Raw genomic sequence first — 10000 nt, 5'->3', positions numbered from 1 at the left:
CAAAAAAACAAAAAGTCTGGCATGATTACCAATTAAAGATTAAGAATGGAAAGATTTCATTTTCAGTCTCATTGGAATACATGCAATGAATGTTTAGCTTCTTTTGTGTGTTTGTGTGTTGAGCTAATGTTAATCTAGATGTTCATAAAAAGTATTCAATATATTAGATGGGTTGAGACGTACTCTATTGAGGTTTTATGAGTCTTTTTGCAACACGCACACTCATATACATACATCTTACATGTATGTATGTGTATGTGATTATATATACATATATATATGTTACTTCATTGAATTTGATTCAGCTATTGTGCCATATTTGAAATAACAGTACATACATGTACACATACCTGTGTGTTTGTTTGTGTGTGTGTACGTGTGGACACATGTATATGATGTCGGTGGTGACTTGTATTTCTGAGATGTAAAAATATAGAAACGTAGCAGACTGTAGAACTCCTGGTGTTATCTACAGATGTCTTAGAATTACTTTCTTGACACATCAGCATCACTAATTTAGGAGTTATAGAAAAGGGATACTGTCATTAAGAGCTGCTGGTAGAGAGAAAGATTGAGAGAGAGTGAGTGACATACGAGGCAATGAAGGCTTGTCAAAACCTGGTTGAGAACTGAAGGAGGATCTAGCACATATGTGTGTGCATCGAGGTATGTGTCTCTTTGTCATGACATCAAACAATTGTTGTAAATGAGCATCATACAAGTGATAGCCTGCATTTTTCCAATCTTCCATAAAAACATGTCCAGAAAGGGAAATATATTACCTTGATTACAAATCAGGGAGAGTTAGCAACAGGAGTGATACCTGGTTGCAGAAAATCTGCCATAGTAAAATCTACCTAACACAGGCAAGCATGGAAAAATTGCTATTAAAAGGATGATACTGATAATGATGATGTTTATACATATATATATACACACACAAATAAACATACATATACTATATTGATATACATATAAGTACCCACACCAGTGCCATGTATAAAGCATCCATACTGGTGCCACATAAAAAACACCCAGTATACTCTGTAAAGTGGTTAACATTAGGAAAGAGCATCCAGCCATAGAAACCATGCCAAAACAGACAATTGGAGCTCAGGCAGCTTTCTGGCTGGCCAGCACCTGTCAAACTGCCCAACCCATGCCAGTATGGAAAATGAACATTAAATGATGATTTTTTTTTCTCCTTGTTTCTCTCCTTGTTTTTTCTGTGTTCCTTTCTGTAGAAGAGCGTAGGCTCGAAACGTAAAAGACTTTTCTATTCCTGAGCGTTATACTAATACATCTGTTTGTTTTGTACACTACCTGTCTTCGTCTTTTGTTTTTTTTTGTAGTATCGAAATGTTAGCACCAAGCAGTGTTTAGGCATACACAAAACTTAGGTCAGTTAAAAAATGTTTTTCAACTGATAAAAAGCAAATTCACTGCAGTTAGCATGGAGAAAATATCTCTCTTATGGTAAAGAATGTTGACACTGAACAAACCAGGTGTCGTCAAACTTTTTCATCGTAATTACCAGCATGAATGTCAAACTTCAAAAAGTAGTTAACCATTTAATGGTTTTAGTAAATTTCTACAGAAAAAGTAAGAATTATACTGTCCAGCATAAATAAAAGTCAATTTCATTATATTTTTTCTGTAAAAACCTATTCTGACATTAAATGAGTCAACTTTCGGTATGAATGTTTACATTTGTATGTCATTTTTCAACAAAAAAAAAATTTCTAAAAGAATACTGGAAACAATCTACTCATGTAATTTATATACCCCATCAAGTTTATTTTTGTTAGTATGAAAACAAAGTGCATAAATTACATGGGTTTTTATGGTAAGTGAGATGGGAATGTCTGAGTGAAGGTAGCATGGAGTCTGGCCAGCACTGAGAGGCAGTGGATATTATATGTTACACACACGCACACACACACAAATCCCATCCCTTGCACACACACACACACATCACAGCAACTGTCAATAATCAGTATGGGAGACAATTATACAAGAATCTGAATTAAACATGTTTCCTGAGATCTGTAGCGTAACTTAATGCTCTAGTCACCAAACCATATCAACACAGTGGAAACTACATGCAAATAAATAACCTGACTAATGTAATTTTGCAGCCGTTTTGTTTTTCTTTAGTTTAATCTTCTTTTTATATTTTGTTAGTCTTCCTGTTTTCATGGTATTACCATTTATTGTAGTCTGGTAATAGAGTTGTTGTAGGTAAAGCTATTGGTGACTGTGTATTTGACTGCTTCCATCTCACTGATTAAGTGTATATCCTATATACCTGGAAAAGAACATTTAGGTTCACAATATCTTTGGTTGACTAGCTGTAAATAGGTAATTCTATTTTGAGTATATAATGGACTGAAACAAAACCAGTAAAGAGGTTTTAAGAAAAGCAACTGAAAAAAATTTTATTAGACACCATCAAAGAGAGAAAAGTTGAGTATTTTGGACACTTAATTATAAAACAAAATAGCTCACAGAAACTGTTAACAAAAGGCAAAATGAATGGAATTGACAAAACGTTGAAGCAAGTTGTGAGACCTTATGCTGTAGAAGACTCATTCAACCCATGTAAACATGGAGAAGAGAATGTAAAACTGTTTTATATACATATACATACATACATACACATCATCAACCTCATCATCATCGTTTAATGTCCGCTTTCTATGCTGGCATGGGTTGGACAGTTTGACTGAGGCTGCACCAGGCTCCAATCTGATATGGCAGAGTTTCTACAGCTGGATGCCCTTCCTAATGCCAATTACACACACACACACACACATATATATATATATATATATATATATATATAGATAGATAGATAGATAGATAGATAGATAGATAGATAGATAGATAAAACTTACTTAGAAATGGATGCATGATATTCGATCATATAATAATATAAATAATATATATATATATGCATATATATATGCATATATACGTACATATATGTACATACCTACATATATATGTATATATATACATGCATATATAGGTACAGAGTGTCAAAAAAAATGTGAACAAAATGAGAAATGAGAACATAAAAAACAAAAACATGGAAAACGAACTTGTTTTTCAAACAATGAAAGAAACAAATACAGAAACGAGACAGGCAACATAAAGAACATTCTCTTCATCAGTTGTCCACTGTTTTATCTACTCTGCATTTTGAACAGAGAGAGAGAGAGAGAGAGAGAAGGTGCACAGCCCTTATGTTTAGGATGCTGCACTTGCAATTGCAAGATTGTGGTTTCCATTTCCAGACTGACAGTGTATTTTATTGAGCAAAATGCTTCATTTGTAAATGGGTACTTCTGTCATAGACTGGTTTTCTAGTCAGGGGAAATACTGGCCTGCCTACCTTGCCAGTGGAGTGGCAGCATTCAAAACTACAACAATGCAAAGAAGTGCATAGTGACCTTCTGAGATCCTGGTTAAAACAGTGGGATATATGCATGCAGGCATGCATCCCCCCACACACACACACAGGGTGATTGAAAAATAACTCCCTATTCTAAAATACTCATAATTTATTTATTAGCTATAATTTTTTCTCAAATTTGTTGTGTATGTTTTTTAATGTATGGGAATCGATTCTATATTGTTGTTTTCTTTTTTCAGATCGATTATTTTGATTGAAATTTAGAAGCCCAATAAACATGGTGTGATCTCTTTAAAAATATCCTTTCGAGTGATGAAGCAATATTCCACATCAGTGGGTTTGTGAACTGTCACATCTACCACTACTGGGCAGAAGAAGATCCTCGTATTACCTCTGAAAAAATGCAGAATCGGTCCAAGGTAATGGTATGGTGTGGAATGACTTTGAACAGGATTGTTAGTCCTTTCATCCTTTGCAATACCATGAATACTGAAAGGTACCTCAGCATACTGCAAGATGAAATTTGTCCAGTTATCAGTACTTGGGAGAATATTGAAGATTTGATTTTTTATGAAAGATGGTGCTCCTCCATTTTGCTATTGTTGTTTGTGAATGGCTGAATACTCACTTCCCTGGGAGATGGATGGGTCATTGAGGTCTGCATGATTGGTTGGCCAGAAGCCTTGATTTAACACCCTGCAACTTTTTTCTTTGCAAGTCTACTCTACCAAACCAATGACTTTGGAAGAACTTGAATGGTAAATACGAGAAGTTACATCTTCCTCACTCAAAAGTTCCTGATGAAATCAGTTGTTGCAGTTCCTGAGTGACTTGAGAAGCTGGTGGCAAATGCTGGTGCCTATATCAAAACTTTAAATAAAACTCCATGCTATACGTTTTCTTCACATATTCAATTTTTCTAAAAATTATAGTTAATAAATAGATTATAAGTATTTTAAAATAGGGAATTACTTTTCAATTACCCTATATATATATATATATACACTTCTACATATCAACAGTGGTCTCTTTCTCTCTTTCTTTACACACACACACACAGAGTCAGAGTGTAACAAAGGAAAGATACCCCTAATAATATCATATATACATTATATACACATTATAAAACAGGATTTTGGGGTGATAAAATCAATTGGTAACACTTCAAAGAATTGTTTTTTTGTCTCTTTTATTGCACAACCTATGTTAGAAACCATTAAGAGACAAGTGTCGAAATATGCACCCACCCACCATCCCTGCCACCAAAAAAATATATATAAAATTAAAAAGAAAAACAAATAGCAGCAACAACAAAACAATTCAATGATTTAGATACATCCATTACTATTTACAAGTATTAATGAGCTAATGCCTGTTGTAAGCTGCCAAGTTTAGCATCATCCATTATTGAGATGGTTTGTTGTGTTGTAATGTCTCTCTATTATCAAGAATTTGTAGACCTAAGTACATGATGATGACGATGATAATAATAACAACAACATGAAGAAGGAGGAGGTGGGTAGTAACAACAATGTGGTTGGAGAAGGTGAATATTAGAAATATATTGCCTGTTGTTGTTTTCTTTTTCTGTGCAAATATTTTTTTATTGTCCAATTCTGTGAGTAAAATATTACAAAGACCTGAACCACACCACTTCAGACCACACAGACACACACACATACACACAAAATGGCAGTCTTTCAAAGATAGTGAAATATTGTTGAATTGGCAGGGTAAAAAAAAGCAACAACGAAGCAGAAAAAAAAACAGGAAACAATATAAAAAAAGGTAAAATAATTGTAAATATATAAATACATAGATAAAGAAAAAGAGATTCTAGTACTCATTATTGATAACACTCTTTCAGCACTTAATGAACATTAAAGTCTCCCTGAACTATAAAAGAGTTAGATCACTTGATATAAAAAAAAGAAAAAAATTGGACAAACAAGGAACAAAAAATTAATATTTAAAGAATATGAAGAAGAGGGGAGATGGTTAAAGAATAGATATAAAAAAGTAGATGAGAAAAGAATGGTAAAATATTGAATATATTTTACTTCTGAAAACAAAAGAGAAACCATTTCTTTTAGCATTATGTCCTATCACCTATCTTCTTTACTCCCTCATTTTACTTTTATTTTTGTTTCCTTTTCCAGAAAAGGGCCATTAATATTTTACCAACAAATCAATAGAAAGAGGACTCCAAGTATATATTTTTATGGTTTTCCTTTCTTTTTCTTTTTATTGATATGACTAGTTTGTTTATTTTTGGTGTACTAGAAAAAGACAGAATTGGCTCTCTTATTGTTTCACTAGTTTCACTTGACTGTTGCTAGACATATTTATTGGTAGCAATGAACAGGAATTTACACTTCCTGAAGACATACACACAACCACCTTGTGTTTCCCTTACCCTTCCTCTAGACAAAATTTCTGTAAACAAGAGGTTGATTTCCCAAACCTTCACATTAAAATCTTTCTCCAAACCTTACCAAAGCCATTCTCCAAAGTTTAGTAGCCAAATCTCCTTCAAATCACACCTAAGTGTGAGAAAGGATACATTAGCCAATAAATTCTTGATATAGAATAAGATGGAGTCGTTAAGAACCTACACAATTATGTTAAGACATTTTGTAAAGATTTAACACTAACCTGTTCTTGAAAACTATTTGAACTCAATACACCCACTCCAGTACCATTTGTTTTTTGTTTTTTTGCAATGTTGATCAAAGGCATTCCAGCCATGAACACCACTCCACCTTTTTCTATATCAGGAGTACATTGTTTAATATCTCCATTCTTACACTAAGGTGTGAATTGAGAGAGATTTGGCAACTATTTCCAGCAGACTAAGTAATCATACAGAAACCTACTCAGCTTTTAGACTACTTACCTACTTAAGCTCCCTTTGTTCCTTATTGAGTGTAAGCCATCAATGACTTTTCTCTACTGTTCTTGACTCTGGGATGCCTTTTTCTTTCTCTCCCTGGTCTTGGATTGAAATTGCCACTGATGTTTCTATTACTTTGCATCTTTTCTAGATAGACATCTTAGCCCTATGCAAAACCATTTTTACCTCCGGGAACAGGTGAGGTCCATATTAGGCTTCTTTCCTTTGGCCTGTCCAGCATGGGAGGCAATACCAAATGCTTGTGTTCTGCTATCATAGCTCACAGGGTCATTGGCACATACAAGCCACTACACCAGGGGCATATATTCCAGTCATTATGAATATTAACCTTACTCATTAATTTAATCACAAATTTTAATGGAAAACTGTTGTCATACCCTTGCTTGAAATTTGGTGGCATTGGGTGTGGCAGCACACTCAATACAACAACCACCATATGCTACTGCACCACACCACAACAAAACTGGACTAGTGTTGGTTTTAAATCACGAAGGTAACATAAATTACCAATTGTTTTTCAAAGTATCTCTTCCTGAGCAGTTCATCATTTTCATTTTATGAGCCACTCTACTGCTAAATATTTCTGTACATCTATTTAAAACATCCGAAGAAGTACTTGCTATATGTTAATGTCAGATATCCTCTTGTTTCTATAGTAGGCTCTGGGTTTCAGTATTTTTGACCTAATTGTAAATTAGTCTTTGACATGTTGATTTTTTGGTCTCAGAGTCTCTAAACCATTCTTGCTTTGCAATGAATAAGAAGAAGACCTTAGTTAGAAATATTGGTTTCAAATTTTGGCACAAGGCCAGCAATTTTGCGGGAGGACTAAGTCATTTACATCAACCTAGTGCTCAACTGGTACTTATTTTATCAAGCCCAAAAGGATGAAGAGCAAAGCTGACCTTGATGACATTTGAACTCAGAATGGAAAGGGATGAAATGCTGCTAAGATTTTTTCCTAGCATGCTAATGGTTCTGATAGCTTGCTGCCTTCCCATGGTTAGAATTCTTGATTGTCAGAAATATTAATAAGTCTAAATCTGTTTATTCAAACAGAATTTGCTATAGAACTACTCAACAACAACACCAGAAGGAGAAACATTAGCAGCAAGACAGCAACAAAAAGAACAAAAACAACAATAACTATGCACATATAACATGTTACAATAGGCTTCTTTCAGTTTCCATGTATCAAATCCACTCACAAGACTTTGTTTGATCCAGGGCTATAACAAAACATTTATCCAAGGTGCCATGTGATGGGACTGAACCTAAAACAACATAGTTATGAAGCAAACTTCTTAACCCCAACAGCCTGCCTGCACCCATTTAAATTTTGGACATTCTATGTCCAAAAATGTAGAAGGTCACTGATAAGCTTTATTACATACACTCACATATACAGTTTCTTCAACAGTCTTTTTCTATTTCCCAAAAGTAGTTCACTAAGTATGAAATATTGTGAGCTCAACATTGGTTAATCTCCTTTCACCATTTGTTTTCATCAAATACAATGTGAGCTTTTTCACTAAATCTAGCATTATAATCTGTTTAGATCTACATTAACACTTTTCCTACCAAATTGCCTGAGACCACTTCTGGTTATATACAATGCAAACTTGCTGTTTAAAAGTTGTCTGGATTAAAAACTTCCACCAATTTATGTGCTAAACACAAGCTTAATAATGACAAAAGATGCTTTACTAAATTCTTCATTGTGTTTTAAATAAATTGATAAGAAGGAATTGTATCTAAGTAGAAATCTGGCAACAAAATAGTTAACTAAGTGAAATGTATGTCTTTCACAAAACACCTTCATCACAATAACATTTTCTTGCATTTTTGTTTCTTTATTCGCTTTTGTGATTTAAAATACTAGGCAGTGGCATCCTGAGTTTTCTCAAAGTCACTTCAATTAAAATTAATATTTCTGTACATGAAAGTAGCAAGCTGGCAAAGTGCTTGGCAGCATTTTGTTTGCTTTTACATCTAAGCTCAAATTCCACTGAGGTTGACTTGGCCTTCCATCCTTATGGGGTCCATAAAATAAGTGCCAGTCAAATAATGGTGTCAATGTAATTGACTAGCCCCCTCCCCTGAACTTGCTGGCCTTACACCAAAATTTGAAGATTTGAAATCAGTATTTCTGTACGTAAAGTGCTATCAAATGAGAAAATTTAAACTTTTGAAATCAACGGTCCATTATCAATTTTTCTGAGAAAATGTATATAAAGCACAAATCGTAAAAGAGTTGAGTCTAGTGTTCATTATTTCTGCATTTACATTATTGTCAGGAGCTTCTGTATTAGAATAGAATGACTTCAATGTTTGCACTTATGCACATTACACACACATAAACACATACTCATCATCATTTAATGTCCATTTTCCATGCTTGCATGGGTTTGATGGTTTGACAGGATCAGACAAGCAATAAAGCTGTGTTGAGCCTTAATTTCGGTTTTGGCTTGGCTTCTACAACTGAATGCCCCCACCCCCACCCACTAATGCCAACCACTTTATAAAGTGTACTGGGTGTTTTTATTGTGCCACTAGCATGAGTGAGGTTGCCAAATAACTTGCAAGGCAAGAAAAGAACAGGAAGGAGAAAAAAAAAAGGAAGGGAGGAAAGAAAGAATGGAAAAAAAACCCTTTGTTGAGGTGATATTTGACAGAAGGAGGGTAATGGTTTTATGCCAGGTGTTGAGAAGTTAGAGTGTGAGGGAAGAACTAGCCCAGGTGGCTTGTAATTAAGGTACAAGGCTGAATAATTGGAAAGCTGGAAAGAAAGCAGAAGAGAGAAGGAGATGGAATAGAGGTGCATGTAGTGAGTGATAGTGAGAGATATAGGAGTGACTCAGGGAGATATAGTAAGTGGAATATGGTGGCAGATGTAAGAGGTTATTGAGAGTGTATAGCAGACATAAGAAGTGTTAAGAATAGAGTATAGCAGAAGAGGGCAATGGCTGAAGTCAGAAAAGGAAGTGATTGGTGAAAACGGTGTTGTCAGGGATGATAATGAGAAATGGAAGTGATTCTGAGAGGAAAGGGAGTGGGTGGGTGGGTAGGTGGTTGTAATATGCCCATTCTGCTCTAGGGGGATTACAACAGCCAACTAGTGCCATAGACAGAGCAATGATGGGTGACAGGGCAGAGAGAGAGAAAGAGAGAAAGAAAGAGAAAGAGAGAGAGAGAGTAAGTGAAAGAGAGAGAGAGAGAAAGAAAGAGAGAGAAAGGGTGGTCAGGGCCCCATGCATCAGAACATAAAACCTCATATATGAATACACATACATATGTATTTACATAAACACACACACATGTGTATACATATACTCATGTACATCATCATCATTTAACATCCATGATGATGATGAGGTATATATATATATATAATATATATATATATATATATATGTGTATGTATTCATGCATGTATATATGCATGCATTTGTGTGTATTGACTGAGCTGACATCTAATTAATGAGTTGATTAAGCCCTCAGGAACCAATCAACATGAATTTTATTATACATTTCACTTGCAGTATTGAGTCCCCCAATGAATAAATTTCCATTGTTAGTCTTAGACTTGCTTTAAAATAATGACGTCAATTTAACATATATACATATTTATATGATTAAGTACATACATACATACATACATATAT

At 34.5% G+C, this 10000-nt stretch overlaps 1 protein-coding gene across 1 annotated transcript in view; it reads right to left on the bottom strand.

Moving 5' to 3' along the window:
• Positions 1-10000, bottom strand: part of LOC115211044 — a 469379-nt gene that overhangs the window by 260455 nt on the left and 198924 nt on the right. The gene's annotated exons all lie outside the window — the stretch shown is intronic.

Source organism: Octopus sinensis, linkage group LG1 (assembly GCF_006345805.1).
Source record: "Octopus sinensis linkage group LG1, ASM634580v1, whole genome shotgun sequence".
In the NCBI taxonomy this organism is placed as follows: domain Eukaryota; kingdom Metazoa; phylum Mollusca; class Cephalopoda; order Octopoda; family Octopodidae; genus Octopus; species Octopus sinensis.
This window is presented reverse-complemented; position numbering and strand designations above follow the sequence as displayed.